Genomic DNA, 18,606 nt, shown 5'->3' on the forward strand with positions numbered 1-18,606 from the left:
GTTTTGCTAAATTAGACCTGCTGGTGGCGCTATAACAGGCCAATGTTAAAAGGTAGCATTTGTTCCTCAACATAGTGTGAATGTGCGTGCAAAGTTTGACCGCAATCGGGCGCTGCATTCATGATGTGCGGCATTTTGTTCTAAACGGGCCACTCCTGCAAACTTTAGATCGGGATGGAATATGAAAAATTAAACAGATCCATCTTGATCACATGACTATAGACATCATGTGTACCGATTTGCATGAAATTTGGATAAAATTGGAAGGAGTAATGTAAAGAAATATGTTTTACATAAGTCGGCCTCCTGGTGGCGCTATAAAAGGCAGATGTGAAAAATGCAGGGCAAAGGTTTTTCCTTGACCTCTAGGGAGTGCGCATACAAAGTTTTACACAGATTGGTGCAGTTATAGGTAAAAACACAAATCAGGCTGTTATAGCGCCACCATGAGGCTGATTAGAAAAATCTCAAGTGGAATTTCTTCCTCGGCATAGTGGGAATGTACGTGCAAAGTTTCACGGAAATTGCATGGTGTGTTCATAATTTGAGGCATTTTGTTCAAAACAGAGCAGTCCTGCAAACTTTGGAAGCCATTTTTAGCCAATCAGGATCCGTTTTGTTTAATGACTATAGAGATACTGTGTACCGATTTGTGTGATGTTTGGACAAAATATGTAGGAGTACTGTGAAAAAAATGTGTTTTGCAAAAAGCGGCCTCCGGGTGGCGCTATAACAGGGCCATATGAAAAAATTGGGGCAGAGGTTCTGAATTGGCATCCAGGGAGTGTGTGTGCACAGTTTCGCTGCGATCAAGCCAACGGTGCGGGAGATTAGCTGTCCACAGACGGACAGACGGACAGACAGACAGACGGACGGACGGACCGACGGACAGGGGGTAAAACATACTCTCTCGCCATGCCTTTCGGCCTGGCGGAGACAATAAAATAAAAACTAAGCTACGATGACTGAGACTAAATATATTGACAATTTCGTCAACAAATAAAAACTAGACTAACATGTTAGTGAGGGATCTAGTGGAGAAGAGATCCAGTAGAACTAAAAGACAAGTCATTTTACGTTTGGTTGCGCTCTGTGTTGCGCTCTGAAAATAGCAGATCTACAAGCTCACAACGCGTCGCAGTTGTGAGCTTGTAGATCTGCTATTTTCAGCACGCAACCAAGTGTAAAATCAGCCATTACCACGCCATCAAGGCGACGCCAAAATACATTATAGTCGACTAAATCAACAGTAGATTTAGTCGACTATAATCTTATGATATTTACTCGACTAAAAGTAGACCAACAGTAAAACATTTCAGGTGACTAAAATATGACTAAAACTAAATGGAATTTGATTCAAAAGACTAAAACTGAATCAAAATTAGCTGTCCAAATCAACACTGCTAGGTTACCTGAGCAGCAGGAGCATGGGGGACCAAGTTGTCACGAAAACCCATAGGCCGTGGGCCGAGTGCCTCTATCTGCTTTAGTTTTTGAGTTGATGGTTGATCCCCATCAAGGAACTGGCTAATGTTTTAGTATTGTGTAGATTCCATTGTTTATGAACACTGTTTTGCCTTCTAGGCTATTGTCTGTCTTATTGTCTCCGCCAAACGTCATGCAAATCGGTACACAGTATCTCTATAGTCATGTGATCAACACGGATCTGTCCGATTCCCCATATTCCATCCTCATTGGCTAAGGTTCGCTTCCAAAATTTGCAGGATTGGTCCGTTTTGAACAGAATGCCTCAAATCATGAACTTGAAATTTCACACGCACATTCCCACTAGGCAGAGGAAGAAATGCCACACTTTTTCACATCGCCCTGTTTATAGCGCCACCAGCAGGTCTAATTTAGCAAAACAAATTTTTGGAACAAAATGCCTCAAATCATGAATGCAGTGTCCGATTGCAGTGAACGACCTAAGAATAAATGCCACCCTTTTCACATTGGCCTATTATAGCGCCACCAGGAGGCCACAATAACATACCTGACGTAACGGACCTCTAGTTTTAAAGTATTTTGTGTGTCTGTTTGTGACCCACTTTCCTTGATTGTATCACCTGTGTAACTAGCAATTGAGGGGTAATCAGTCTGCACCTGTGTGAGGGAGAGAAGGCAGAGACATGTTTGCTGTGCAGAGAGATTTAGACTGTGTGGTTTAACACTACAGAAGAAGCATTGTTTGTAAGTTTTATGTTTATTGAAATGCTGTGATGACAATTATTTGATTGCCTTTTGATGCCTGTACACATCATGCTTAATCCCTGACTCCGGTCTCTTTTTTGAATGGAGTTTGGCTGGCTGCCTAATTGTTGTTGCCTAACACTTCAATGAGGGCAGTACAAACACATTATCAAATGTTTCCAACCTGAAAAGTTGCTCCAGAATAATAAAACTTAGATATAATATCACTAGCTAAACACTACTTATTTTCAAAAACCTGGCAACCCCATGTGAAGTATAAACCAATCAAAGCTTGTCTACTGTATTGTGCAATTCAGTTGGCCAATCACGTTCTTCGTACCACTTGAAAAGCAGAACCAGGAAATACAGCTCAGATGGAATCAAGAAAACAACAGATAGAGGTAATATTTGTTTTGGGATGATTGTTGGACTTATTCTTATGAAAATGTATACAATGGATGCAGACAATAGAATGAGCCGTGTTGATGACGGCACATTATGATATTAAGCATCAATATATTATATCATTATATAACGTTAGTATTGCCAACAGCAGGATGGTTTGCAGATGCAAATTTCGTTTTAACAACTGCTGCAAATGCTTAAGATACTATTAAGCAGTGACCAATCAATATGTACCCCTTTATAAATGTCTCGCTCTGCTACACTATTTTGCCTCATTATTTTATTGATTCCCATCTGGTATCATTTCTGTTAAGATCTCATCACTGTGCATCTGTTGTCAAAGTTGGTGTTTAAATTATAGTTACGGTTGGTGATTTGTTCTTTCTCTCTTGACAAGTTCTAAGCTAAAGTTAACAGTTGTTAATGTATTTAGTTGGGTTAAATTACGTTTGTCTGTCAAGCAAATGTGTGTGCACTCATGCTGCATTCGTTATTTTGTACAGTGTTTGTTATCTCTATCTTATGTTTGTGTGCAATAACCACAAACACAAGCAAATCCTGCTTCATACATGTCCTGACTGTAGGTACCATTTCATAAGACCTTCAAAACAGTAGACAAAAAATATACATAATCAGATGCTAGTTAATGAATCAACACCAGACAAAATCACTTGAATAATATGAATCAGTGTTGTGAAGCTACATTTAGGCAGAATTATGCTCATCACAGAATCTGACTGGTTCTTCTAAACATGTTAATGGGACACAATGTATTGATACAGTATTGAATCTAGATAACACAGTTTTGACTTAAAATAATCTACAGAGCCCAAGTATTTGTGCAGAACACCTGAGATTAAATTCTATAAACCTAATTAGATGTGGCAATGTTTCCTCTTTAGTGACCTTTGATGTGTGTGTGTTGCAGGCTGTATGGAGTGGCTCAATTGCAGAGGTGCAAGAGGTGACAAACAACTGGATCTGGGAAATGAATGTGACATGTTTGAAGAAGAGTGGATTGTGTGTCACGTTTGCAGTCTATGAGAGATGGGTCGACATGATTATGAAGATCTATGTGTTAATGATTGTGTAGAAATTATTAAAATATATTCATAAGCTGATAGAGACTGCCCTCATCGACTTCAATGCATTCGAGTGAACTTCAGGTGCCAGTTTTCCTCACAGTGCGTCCATGATACATGCTATGTTATAGAACATCTGTCCTAGTGGTTATAGGGGAAGTTCAAGGCTGATCTGATATCCACTCAAATGCAGAAAATGTACGTATATGAAGTAATGTAGCTGGGCCACAGACAAGGACCTCATGGCATGTCATCCATCAATGCCACAGTTTGCTGCTGCAATGTGTAATATCTTAACTTTGAATAAATCACTCTAAAAAAAGTAAGAGAGGAGAGGCAGGCGGGCAGGGGTGCGGGCTAGACTCGCAGCGGTACCGTACAAGCCCGCTGTCCCCAGTATCTTCCTTGCAAACGCCCGCTCTTTGGTCAACAAATTGGACGACATTAGACTACGGATGACAGACGGACACAAGGACAGCCGGCTTGAAAGTTGTGTTATGGTGATAACGGAGACCTGGATAAAGGAAAGCACACCCGAAGTAGCGGTGGAGCTAGCAGGCCACACTATCTACCGAGCGGACCGCACAACAGACTCCGGTAAGGGGAGAGCAGGAGGCGTATGCATATATATAAATAACAGTTGGTGCACGGATACTTCTGTTATAGGAAAACATTGTTGCCCGGAAAACATTGTGGAGGGGGAGGGAGATGTCGGCAGCCTTTGTTATGGCTGTCTACGTCCACCCCCGTGCTAATGGAAAAATAGCTATGGCTAAACTGCATGCTGCTATTAGCGCACAACAAAATAAACACCCGGACAGCTTTTTTATCGTGGCCGGTGATTTTAATCACACAAACCTTAAGACTGTCCTCCCTAAGTTTTATAAAAATGTTCACATTGGGACAAGAGGACGCAAAATACTGGACCAAGTATACACGAATATACCTGGAGCCTATAGGGCCTATACATCAGCTGAACTGGGAAACTTGGGAACAGATAAACAATCTGACCATTTATCTGTTGTACTCATTCCAACTTACAGGCCTCGCGTCTGCAGAGCCAAGCCTCAAATCAAAATGGTGCAGACCTGGACAGAGGAAGCTTCATCAGCCCTGCAGGACTGCTTTGAGGACACAACATGGGAGCTCTTTGAACATGAGGACATCGAGCAGTACACCTCCACTGTACTGTCCTACATTAACTTCTGCACTGACAATGTATGCCCAAAAAAGCAGATTACAATACTCCCCAACCAGAAACCATGGTTCAACAATGGGGTGAGAATACTGCTCAGAGCCCGGGACACAGCCTTTAGATCTGGGGACAGGGAGGCTTATAGTAGAGCCAGATCAGCCCTAAATAGAGGCATTAAAAAAGCTAAAAATCAATACAAAAAACGTATTGAGGCCAATTTCACTGACAACAACTCCCGTGATATGTGTCAGGGCATCAGGAATCTCTCAGACTATAAACCGATCCCCAGTACCCCCCCCTTGACTGACCCCACCCTCCCAGACCAGCTTAATGCATTGTTCGCTAGATTTGAGAATAGCAGTAATGCAGGCCCGGACATTAACATCATAACAGAGGGGGGCCATCAGTGTCGACTCACTCTGCAGCCTTATCAGGTTAAACGGGTCCTAAAAAACATCAATGGCAACAAAGCAGCTGGGACAACAAAAATGTCAGTCTTTGCTGACATTTTTAACTTGTCACTTAGGCAAGCGACAGTGCCGACCTGTCTCAAGGAAACCACCATCATCCCCTTACCCAAATCCTCTGCCATCAACTGTATGAACGACTACAGGCCGGTTGCTCTCACGCCGGTTATCATGAAGTGTTTTGAGAGACTGGTGCTGGCCAACATCAAGACCTGCATCCCCCCCACCCACGATCAACATCAGTTTGCCTACAAGGCCAACAGATCAACTGATGACGCTGTGGCACTAGTGCTACACACAGCTCTCTCTCATCTGGAGAGAAAGCCTAATATCTACGTGAGAATGTTGTTTGTTGATTTTAGCTCTGCATTTAACTGCATCAGCCCCAGTAAATTGATCATTAAACTACAGATGCTAGGTATAGAACCACATCTCTGTCTGTGGATAAAGGATTTCCTGACTAACAGGCCCCAAAAGGTCAGGCTAGGCCAGCACACATCCTCCACTATCACACTGAACATAGGCGTCCCTCAAGGATCTGTTCTCAGCCCAATCCTTTACTCTCTTTTTACCAGTGACTGTACTGCCCACCATCATTCTAACACTCTGGTCAAGTTCGCAGATGACACGACTATAGTGGGTCTGATAACAAATAATGACGAGGTGGCATACAGGGAGGAGGTCAGTGCACTGACTGTCTGGTGCAAGGACAATGATCTGTGCTTGAATACAAAAAAAACTAAGGAGATAATCATGGACTGTAGGAGGGAAAAACCCAGTCACAGCTGTCTTAGCATCGGGGGGGAGGAGGTTGAGAGGGTCTCCAGTTTTAAATTCCTCGGCGTGCACATCTCGGAGGACTTGACCTGGAGCCTCAATACCTCAAATCTGGTCAAAAAGGCCCAGAAACGCCTCTTCTTTCTGAGGAAACTGAAGCGCAGCGGACTTCCACAAAACCTGCTTATCAACTTTTACCGTTCTACCATCGAGAGTATCCTGACTTATGCCTGCACAGTCTGGTATTCCAGCTGCACTGATGCAGAGAGGAAGGATCTGCAGCGGGTGACTAAAACGGCGCAGTGGATCATTGGTTCTCCGCTTCCACGCCTGAGTGACATTCACTCAAACCGTCTCCAAAACAGGGCCTTAAAGATCTTTAGGGACCCCTCACATCCTGGACACCACCTGTTTCAGACCCTCCCCTCGGGCAGGCTGAAGGTCTTTAAGGCCAAAACCAACAGGCTGTCAAACACTTTTTTCCCAAAGGCTGTGAAAGTGCTGCTGGGCTCGCATGCGCGCGCGCAGCCACGTGCACGCACACGCACACTCACATGAACAATTTGTGTGAGTTTTTATTGTCCATTTTATATATTATATATCTTATCTTATCTTAATTTATTTTCCTACTATATGCATTATGGATGTCCTTCTTATGAATTTTTGACAGGTGACTATGGACTGAACTGACTGACCTATTGAACAGACTAAGGGTTTTATTGCTCGAACAGTGTTTTATATTTTATATTTATCCTCTTTCTCTTTGTTGCTGATGCTGTTGTTATGGATGTACCAAACAACATTTCGCCGTATGTTGATCATGCAATGACAAATAAACATCTTATCTTATCTTATCTTTATTAATTTAGTTTATATTTATGTTCAGCAAACTACATACTACATGCATAAAGGACTACACACAACCGGTTAAAGGACATACTGTTTATTGCAAGTTTGATGATAAAGTTACTGGCTGGAGGGTACATCCATTAAGTTATTTTGTTTGGGTCAAGTTGTTTTATCAGGAGTCATTTAATTGGTATTCAAGTTTATTTTGTTTTGAGTTATCAGTTCTGAGGAGTGTTGAAGTTTAGATGGCTGGCCATGGAAAGGCCCAGCTGCTTCACATGTCCTTATAAGGAGCTGATTAGTAATTGGACTGCACCATGTCCCCTGTGCATAAGGGGAGGGGCAGAGATTTATTATAAGTTTGAATGTATTACTACACGTGTGAAGAAATGCATTTTGTAATTTCACTTGTATGTAATTTCTTTATTTAATATGAGTTAGTGCTGTAGTGGATTATGTTGTAGCTATTTGTAGTCTGTTTAAATGTTATTCTTTGTCTTCCCCTTTGTGTCAAGAGTGGTCTGATCACCCACTATATGTTCCCCTCATGTCTCATTTGGTTAGTTCAGTCTTGATGTCAAGTTCAGTCCTGTGTATTGTTTTCATTTGTTTTGGGCCAGAATGAATGTCTTGTCTTATATTTATTGGAAAAAGAAAATATAAAAAAAGACATTTTAAAGAAACTACACACTTGTCCTGGTGTCTCTCTTGCCGACCAACTCTGGTCCCTTACAATATCCATGAAATTCGCAATGTCGAATTCAGGGTTACTGGTATTGAGTAGGTTTATTGAACCTCAGTGTAATAGACTGCATTTGATACAAACCATTTATTTGGCTACCTTTCTAGTCTTACATGCTCTTGAAATGTGTTCTTTATTGGTCAAGAGAATGTAACTGGTTATGAATGAACTATTAGTAGCCTATGGTATAGCTGTTGCAAGTTCGTTTTTCGTTATTTTACACTCATTTTAGATTTTTTTGGACCAGAAGTTTCGGTTTTGCAGAATGTTTTCTTCCTGGTTGCCATGGAGATTCTTAGTAGCCCTGCATATTTGCCTGTTTAAAATTGCATTTTTTAAATTGGTCTCTTTCATTCTGGTGCACGAATCGAAGCTGGAAACATTTGTTACAGTACTTAACAGTAAGAATTGTATATGACTACCCTGAAAAAAGAATGCAGTTCCTGAGTGGGGATCAATGGAAGTCAGAATTGGAGCACTCGGCCCACGGCCTACCAGCAGCAAGTCAAGGCAAGCAGAGCGGGAGGCTGGCCCATCTCGTTTGACCACAAATATGAGTGAGTGATGAACTGTTTAGTCTTGCTTATACACAAATCCACAGAGCGCTGCCCTGCGAGCAGCCATTGCTGGGGTGTTAGACTCAGTCAGCTGCAGACACTGACTGTTCACGTTAGTCTTTTACCTGCTTTTTACTAACTTTTACTAACACTAACTTTGCAAAAATGTACAGAAAATGGGGACGAACCACCTAACGCCAGGTGCCAGTAGGCTAGCTAGTCTATGGCTGCTCTGCTAACGTCAACAGACGGGCTGAACCGCAGCAGCAGCTGACTGACGCCGCAGCAATGATTGCGCCCCCTACAGGGCAGCGCTCCGTGGATTTGTGTATAGAGAAAGCAGAAACCATGGCGCTATGTGCCCTGTCATCAGCTTGCCTGGTATTGCTGTGGTGAAAGCAATACTAAAGAACAGGGGAACTGCTGCGCCTTTCTTTGTCCTTTGGTGAAGGTTGACTGCAGGTGCGGTGGTCTCAAAAACATAAAGGTAAACTGACAGACTTTCATTGAATTTAGATAGATTGCTTTATAGCACATGTACTGTACTCCAGGGAACAGTTGATGCTGGACACTAAATAATAAAATGGTAAATGGTGCATTTATAAAGTGCTTTTATCCAAAGCGCTTTACAATGTGCATTACATTCACCCATTCACACACACATTCACTCACACACACATTCACACACACATTCACACACACATTCACACACACACTCCCCCCCCTGTTCTTGTACATATAGTTTTTTTCCCCCCTTTTTTTAAATGTTTTTATTTATTTGTTGTACATAGTGTTATCTTTTTCTGTATTAATTGTATTGATATTTGAACTGTGGTGCCACTATATATGTCTATGAGTTAAATACCAAGGCCCTCATTGGAAACAAGACCGCAAGGACTTTCATGAACGGACCTGTTAGACAAAGTATTTTATATGTAATTGTGCTGTTTTACATTTTAGTGTTCTTCCTCCACAAACCTGTTCGTCCACAAACCTGTTCGTCCACATACCAGTATCAACATGGAATGACCTCACTCTGTCACTACCCTCTGACCTGTCTCTCAACCACAGACAGTCGGGGAGGATAGACTACAGTCCCTGGACACAGCTCTACAGGAACACAAGTGATTACCATCGTCTGGAGAAAGTAAGTTCTCTCAAAGCTACCATATTTATATTATTTTATATTTATTCTAGATGGAAAGTGGGGTCCATGCACATAGGGTGGATTTATTTTCACCACTTGGTGTTTCTTATTCCTTGAAGTGTGTATTTTAAGATTCTGCCAGGTGACAGGCTGAAATAATGTCCCATGGGGTTCATTTTAACCCTTTATTACACATATGTTGTTATTATTTTATACACATTCGTAGCAGGTCAGTGAAGGGTCCTGGACATCACTATATGCTTCAAAGTGAGGCTCTACTTGCAGCACTGATGGACCAAAGTACTTGAGTCAAAGTATAGATACTCCTGGTGAACATTATTCAATTACAAACGAAAGTCGCTCAGTCAAACTTGTAAAGTTAAAGTATTGGAGTATGTGCTTTTAAAAATGCAAAAAGTATTAAAAAGTACATTTTACTAACTAATAGTGAATATAGCAGCTCTACAAGCTTAACTGTGATGCGTTGTGAGCTTGTAGATCTTCTATTTTATATATTTTTTTAATATGGCATAAGTGTCGAAATGTCCCTGAGCAAGCCACTTAAAGGGGAATACCACTCATTTTCAACATTGAACTATGTCTTTAATACACCTTAGAGCTGTTGTGTGGAAATAAGAAAAAAGCCCCCCCGCCCCCTTCTGTGTTGCCTAGAAAAGGATAATTGTTTTAGGTCATGTGATCAGTGACATACGCAGGGTGTACATTTGGCTCCGCCCCCTCAGCCAAAAGTACACCTTGCGTATGTCACTGATCACATGACCTCAAATCAATGATCAAGTTCTAGGAATGCGAGTTGACGTCACACCAGAGCTCACAGCTGCGTGTCTGCTGTAGAAAAGCCCAAAAAAAAAAACGTTTTTCTTTTTTTTCTTTTTTTTGTAATAGAATAATCGAATAGTGGTTTGATAGTCGAATATTCGAATATTCGACTATTCGGTGAATGCCCTAGTGTGTGTGTGAGAGACTTGTGTGTGAGGTGTGTGAGACTTTTACTTGTAACAAAGTATTCCTTGAGGGAGTTCCAGGGGGTCCCCAGCCAAATGATTGATAGTTAGGAACCAAATGGACTTTTGGGTCTTTAAGTCCTTTAACTCTTCATATGGGGTGTGTAATTGATATGAAATAAGTATTTTCTTGCGTGAACTACCTCTTTAAGAAAAACAAGGTGGCGGGAAAAAATCCACCCTATGCGTGTGGACCCCGCTTTCCATCTAGACTAATTATATCATTGCTGTTAACTCTGTTTTATTGTGTGTGTGTGTGTGTGTGTGTGTGTGTGTGTGTGTGTGTGTGTGTGTGTGTGTGTGTGTGTGTGCATCACGACAGCTTGTAGATCTGCTATTTTCTAACATTTTAGTACTTCTACTTTTGGTACTTTAAGTGCATTTTGATGCCAATACTTTCGTACTTTTACTCAAGTACATTTTTAATTCCGTACTTTTACTTGTAACAAAGTATTCCTTGAGGGAGTTCCAGGGGGTCCCCAGCCAAATGATTGATAGTTAGGAACCAAATGGACCCTTATGGGTCTTTAACTCTGAGAGTGTACACATGGAACCAAATGGACCCTTTTGGGTCTGTAACTCTGAGAGTGTACAAATTGATCCAAATGGACCCAAACGTGTCCATTTGGTTCCATTTGTACACTCTCAGAGTTAAATTAACATTGATTTTACAATATAAATTGGGGTCCCAGAGATATAAATGTCATTAAGTGGGTCCGTAGCTTAATGCATGTCAAACTGGGGGTCCTTTGACATGAAAAATGTTTGAGAACCACTGCTAGAGCCGTAAAAATCTTCTCTCATGGGGGTCCTTGAGGCATATCTTTTCAAATGGGGGTCCGCGGGCTAATAAGTGTCAATTTGGGGGTCCTTTGAGAACCACTGGTTTAGACCATGTTAAACCAATAAAACATCATCTCTGTCAACCTAGGAGGGAGAGAGAAGGAGCGAGGGGCTTGGTGGACATTTGAAACGTCCTTGAATCCACCAGGACAACAGAAACCATCATGAGTCACCATGAAGATGGGAGTTCAGTCTGTGTAGAGATGGACCCACTTCTACATGAGAGTGAGGAGGGGCAGCGCCACCATGAGGAGGCAGGAGGCACCAGTGAGGAGGGGCAGCGCCACCATGAGGAGGCAGGAGGCACCAGAGAGGAGGGGCAGAGCCACCATGAGGAGGTAGGAGGCACCAGTGAGGAGGGGCAGCGCCACCATGAGGAGGTAGGAGGCACCAGTGAGGAGGGGCAGCGCCACCATGAGGAGGCAGGAGGCACCAGAGAGGAGGGGCAGCGCCACCATGAGGAGGCAGGAGGCACCAGTGAGGAGGGGCAGCGCCACCATGAGGAGGTAGGAGGCACCAAAACATCTACATCTGAACAGAAGGTGGTTCTTTATGAAGACCTTTAACCAACACACTTTACTGTGTAAATACAAAGTCAATATTTAGAACAAACCAACATTATAAAACCTGCAGTTATATGAATTTCACCATAATTATGCCCAATACATTTAGATTTGTCAAAACTTGGAGTGTTTGTTTTCTTTGCAAGCTGATGACTTTCACTACATTTCAATTATAAATATTGTACTTTTAACTCCACTACATTTCAATATAAATATTGTACTTTTGACTCCATTACATTTAAATATAAATATTGTACTTTTGACTCCATTACATTTAAATATCAATATTGTACTTTTGACTCCAATACATTTAAATATCAATATGGTACTTTATAATCTGGGTGACATAGATTATCATACAGTTCATGGGTGTGAAGCCGGAAGGGCATTGTGTCCTTGTTGCTGTAATAGAGAGTCCTACTAGTCGGGTCACTTGTTCGGCAGACAGGGGAATTTGGTGAGATAGAATGAAAGTTGCATGTTAAGCAGATGTAGATTGTGTTAATAGCATCCTCAATCTTCATACGCAGATCTACTATTATATTGATACCCCTTCTCTCTCTTTTGTCTTTAAGAAAGCAGACACGGATACAAGATCCCAGACGGGAGGTGAAGGTATGTATCTTAACAGAAGACATTAACTACCATTAGGGCTCGAGCACTGCAGCAGTGTGAAGCCCTATTGAAGTTGCAAAGATTATTAATCAGGGGTAGACATTAAAGGGAAATACCACTCATTTTCAACATTGAACTATGTCTTTAATACACCTTAGAGCTGTTGTGTGGAAATAATAACCCCCCCCCCCCCCTTCTATGTTGCCTAGAACTGGAGAATTGATTGAGGTCACGCAGGGTGTACTTTTGGCTGAGGGGGCGGAGCCAAAAGTACACCCTGCGTATGTCACTGATCACATGACCTCAATCAATTACCCAATTGAGAGAGAGAGTCCTTGTCCTTCATTGGAGTTACTTAGCCCCACCATGATATGCGTTTAGTAAAATATGGTCCAATATTTTTTAAATTAATGATAAAGTAGGGTATGTATCTAGGGCTTCTACTGGTTCTACCAAGTGAAGAACCGCCCTCTTTGCGGTAAATTAGCTACCTGCATGGCCTGGTGGAGACCTGTGCTCCGAGGAGCACTTTATCTAGTAATAGACTCAATACTGATACATACTGTACATTTCTCTTGTTTTGTTTGCCAGATCCTTGCATGCGGCACCGTGGAGTGTATTGTGACGGCTGTAGCGGAGATATTTTCGGGATCAGGTATAAGTGTACAGTGTGTCCTGACTATGACCTGTGCTCTGCCTGTCAGTCCACTGGGCTTCATGAGGAACACAGTCTGAGGTCCATCCAGCCCCCACTCCAGGTCAGAATATAATCATTGCTGTTGGCAGAAACCTCATATCTCTGTATGTTAATTGTTATGTTTCCCCTCACCCCTCCTGTAAATTAAAGTCCTACTTCGCCATACTAGTGTCACACAGAGGAAGCACAAATAGCCAACCTGCAAGCTCACAACGCACAGCGTTGCAATGCGTTGTGAGCTTGTAGATCTGCTATTTTACGTGTATTTTTATTTTTTATTTACTGAAAAGTAGCGGTTTTGGACATCAAGGATTACACCCGACAATAAACGTTTTCATCTGAAAACCGTGCAGTTGTAACCTTTAAATAGCTCAGGAAATGTAGAAAAGGAACTAATGTTGAAAAAAAAAATGCAGTCACTGCCATTTCATCCTGTAATGTGGATGATGATAGATCTGTAGGCTACTTGTAACTTCCCTAGTTGCTGATGATATTTATATTTGACTGTCTACTTTATTCACTTGGATAATGTTTATATATATAAATATATATATATATATATATATATATATATATATATATATATATATATATATATATATATATATATATATATATATATATATATATATATATATATATATATATATATATATGTACTGTATGTATTAGAGATGCGCGGATGTGCTTTTTCGTCACCCGAATCTGCATGTAAACGTTCATTATCCATCCGCCATCCAACCGCATTGATTTTATAATCCTATTTATAGTTCCGCACCAACCGCACCACAGGGACGCACATGGGATTATATTCACCTCTGTAGTGACTGTATACAATACATATCCATGGTAACAGCAAGCCCTCCGTCTCCCATCACTTTCTCACATCACAACTTTTCATTAGACATATCTAGTGATCGGCAGGGTTAAGAACTTCACTAAATCACTCCCACACCAAACTGTTATTCCTCCCTTCTTCTTTTTTCTTGTCTCCGCCAGGAGCGAAAGGCATGACCGAGGCTATGTTTTGCACCCTGTCACGCAGTCCGTGTGTGTGTGTGTGTGTGTGTGTGTGTGTGTGTGTGTGAGTGTGTGTGTGTGTGTGTGTGTGTGTGTGTGTGTGTGTGTCCGTCCGTCCGTCGCCCCCTCCGTCTGTGATCAGCTAATCTCCGGCACTGTTGGCTTGATCGCAACTAAACTGTGCACACACACTCCCTGGATGTCACTTCAGAACCTCTGCCCCAAATGTTTCACATGGGCCTGTTATAGCGCCACCAGAAGGCCGCTTTTTGCAAAACACATTTTTTGACAGTAGCCTACTCCTACAGATTTTATCCAAACATCACACAAATCGGTACACAGTATCTCTATAGTCATTAAACAAAATGAGTCTTTCAGATTTTTCATATTCCATCCTGATTGGCTAAGAATGGCTTCCAAAGTTTGCAGGAGTGCTCCGTTTTGAACAAAATGCCTCAAATCATGAACACAGCATGCAATTTCCATGAAATGTTGCACACACATCCTCACTAGACCGAGAAAGAAATGCCACTTGTAAATGTTCAAATCAGCCTCATGGTGGCGCTATAACAGGCCAATTCATATTTTTTACCTATAACTGCACTGTAAAACTTTGTATATGCACTCCCTAGAGGCCAAGGAAAAACCTTTGCCCTGCATATTTCACATCTACCTTTTATAGCGCCACCAGGAGACCAATTTATGTAAAACACATGCTTGGATATTACTCAGGTTTAATTCAGATTTTATCCAAATTTCACACAAATCGGTTCACATGATCTCTATAGTCATGTGATCAAGACAGATCTGTTTGATTTTTCCTGCTTGGCTAATCTAAAGTTTGCAGGAGTGGCCCGTTTTGAACAAAATGCCGCAAATCAAGAACGCAAGGGTCCGATTGCGGTGAAAATGTGCACGCACACTCGCACTACGTTGAGGAACAAATGACTCCCTTTCAACATTGCCCTATTATAGCGCCACCAGGAGGCCGATTTTTGCAAAACATTTTTTAATATTACTCTTACAAATGTTGTCCAAACATCACGCAAATTAGTACATATGCGATCCGATCCGTCCGATTTCTAACATTCCAACCTGACTGGCAAATTCTGAACATTGCTGGCCCACACTAACCTACCTGACCTGGCGGACACCTGTGCGCTGAGGAGCACTTTTTCTAGTTTTGTTTTAAATCTCTCTCACTATAGCATTAGCTGCCTTTACCGGCAAGGGGTCCTCCTCCCGCTTCCAAACAACAATAACACAGTGCACGCAAAGCACGTGTAGGCGGCTAATTTGTGCATGATGGAAGATTACGTAATATTAAAATACTGCAAACACACTTTATAGCTTTTTAAAAGCTATAATAGGCCTATAGATAGATGTCATTCATTTATTTCCCGAATTATTTCACCCACGGTTTATCCAATATTAATTAATAATAATAATTGATTGACCCAAATCCACCTAAACTGTGGTTATCCGCGGCTAAAACCACGATCGGTGCATCTCTAGTATGTATGTTTTTTGCTTGTCCACTGATGCTAAGTAACCTATGCTAGATGGTTTGTAGTTCAGACACATGCTAGGTTTGATGTTTACCTGCTATAGTTACTTTATTTAGCACTTTTTAATTTTTCTTTACACTCCATTTACTTTTACTTTTACTCTTGACTTGTTGTTTGCTGAAGTTTACTCCGGTTTGGCACTTTGTAAATCACTCTGAGTTATAAGTTACATTACATTGTAACACGTTACATTACATTACATGGGACAAACAAACATTGTAAAACCTGCAGTTATATGAATTTTCACCATATGTTCTATATGGATTGGACGTTTGATTTTCCAAAATATAAATGTCCATGTTTTACATGTCTGATATATCCCATGAATAACATAGAAAAACATATTGATTGCAGTGAGCTGTAATAACATCCCATAATGTGTGTCTAATATGTTTTCAGAGATGGAAACCAGCAGACTTCAAGATAAGAGAGTGTAACACCTTCATAGAAGATTCTTCCAGGTAAACAAACCTCCATTATTACAACACACTAAACAGAACAGACAAGTTATTGGAAACAAAGTGAGCTGATTAGAATAGATAATGTGATGATTGAGTGACAGGATGTCTAGTTCAGTGCTACTCAATCATGTTCATGTCACAGCCCCCATGTGTAGCTGAGGCTGAGGACCCCCATCTGAAAATATATAGTGCAAAGTGTTGCGTTTTTCAGCTGTTCAAACAGATCAGCTGTTTTTGAATATCTGAACATTTAATTAGGGTTTAAGAGTTTAAAGTCTTCCTCATTTTGCTGGGGACCCCCTGGAACCCCCTCAAGGACCCCTGGGGGTCCCCAGATATTGATGTATTGTCCTGTTGTGTCATCAGTGATGGACGGTGTCAGTGTGGACGTCCCAGAGATCATCCAACACACATCAACACAGCTGTGGACACTGAGTGGACCAGTGAGCAGCACTCCTCTGAACGGCCCACTGATGCTTTTGGAAAGTTGGACATTGAGGGAGGCAGACGGTACAAACCTGTAAGTGTCTGACTGACAATGTGATGAATGTTCTCTGTGGTTCATGATACTCTGTCTTACATCATCTATTTAGCATTATTCAGTCAAGAGATGCAACATTAAAGTTTTCCACATACTGTAGTACCGTACATCAGAGTAAAACATATTTAGTTTGATCATAAGGTTGTTGTTGCTTTAAAGGAGTAGTTCACAAAAAAATTACTTATTTTTTATCAATCACAAACCCCATGAAGCCTTGAATTCAGGGAGATTATTTAGTTATTGACGCATTCCTGAGACAATATTTTGATGACTGTGTCTCCGGTAGGAGACACAAAGAGTCTCCTACCGGGGGTACATTAGCATCTTTCTTCCGGAACTAAAATTATTGTCTCAGGAATGCGTCAAAAACTAAATAATCTCCATGAATTCATGCTTCAAGTCATTTTTGGGGTGAACTACTCCTTTAAGGTCCCTGAGGATGATGTCATTGAATCCTCCAAATACACCATTAACACACACACACACACACACACACACACGCACACGCACACGCGTCGCACACACACACGCACACGCACACGTACACGCGCGAACGTACACGTACACGTACACATGCATGCACGCACGCACGCACGCACGCACGCACGCACGCACGCACGCACGCACGCACGCACGCACGCACGCACGCACGCACGCACGCACGCAAGTACAATTCAAAGCTGTACCCGCAGACACACAACTTAACTAACCCTAACCCTTTAGAATAGACAATAAGGCTATAAATGAGTGTGTAAACCCCGCCTCTCTTGATATGAAAGATGAGAGTGTATTTATGTTGATCATCATCACTGTCATCTTCTGATTTGTCTCTTTGATCACCTAGTTCCTGCGTCTGTCATCAGACACTGAACCCTCCCTTATCTACGACCTGATGACAAGGAGGAGGGGCCAAGATGATGGGTGGTGTTTGTGGAGAAGGTGGGGTTTGCCCACACCCCACATGGTGGTGTCTGTGGTGGGAGGACAAGGCAGTGCAGAGGTCAACCCCTGGGTTCAGAAGGTCATCAGACAGGGACTGGTCAAAGCCTTGGATAAAACAGGTGTGTGTGTGTGTGTGTGTGTGTGTGTGTGTGTGTGTGTGTGTGTGTGTGTGTGTGTGTGTGTGTGTGTGTGTGTGTGTGTGTGTGTGTGTGTGTGTGTGTGTGTGTGTGTGTGTGTGTGTGTGTGTGTGTGTGTGTGTGTGTGTGTGTGTGTGTGTGTGCCTGAGTGTGCACATGCGTGTGTATGTGCGCTCGTGTGACAAACTCATACAGGATGAACAAGTGAAACAGGAAGTGATGACACAAAGAAGTGAGCAGACAACATTGGATCTTGAACACTATAAAATAAAAAGCTGATGAATGGATTCTCTATCCTGAACTTCTTTGTGTCATCACTTCCTGTTTCAAATGTGTATCCTGTATGAGTTCTCTCTCCTGATTGGATTAAATTCGTATCCCAACCTGTTCATGAAAGAGCTGGAGAGACATGGAGACTCCTGTTACTGAACAAACACTCTATAGCAATGATTACTATCACAATATAGATCTATTTAACACTGTTACTGAACAAACACTCTATAGCAATGATTACTATCACAATATAGAGCTATTTAACTCTTAGTTTAACAAACAATATTGCACCTTTACATATGTCTGTCAGGATCCATATAGAATCTTATATTTATGACATAATATGACACATGTGGACAAAGGTTCAGCCTGAACACGGCTCCATTGACTTCCATTATAAAACTGAAGTTCAACATATAAGTATAACACAAGTGGAGAAAACAACTAGTGAAGCTACTTTATGGTCTGATGGCATCATGCATGATGCTGACCAGACAGACAGACAGACAG

General features: G+C 41.6%; 1 long non-coding RNA gene across 1 annotated transcript; it reads left to right on the forward strand.

Annotated features, from left to right (window-relative positions):
- Positions 1-13,099: 13,099 nt before the first annotated feature.
- Positions 13,100-17,644, forward strand: LOC308104443. The gene is made up of 4 exons (XR_013934823.1): positions 13,100-13,215; positions 16,142-16,203; positions 16,570-16,723; positions 17,589-17,644. It is a non-coding gene; the product is annotated as an uncharacterized lncRNA (long non-coding RNA).
- Positions 17,645-18,606: the final 962 nt, after the last annotated feature.

Source organism: Gymnoscopelus braueri (assembly GCF_963280865.1).
Source record: "Gymnoscopelus braueri genome assembly, chromosome: 17".
Taxonomy (NCBI): Eukaryota; Metazoa; Chordata; class Actinopteri; order Myctophiformes; family Myctophidae; genus Gymnoscopelus; species Gymnoscopelus braueri.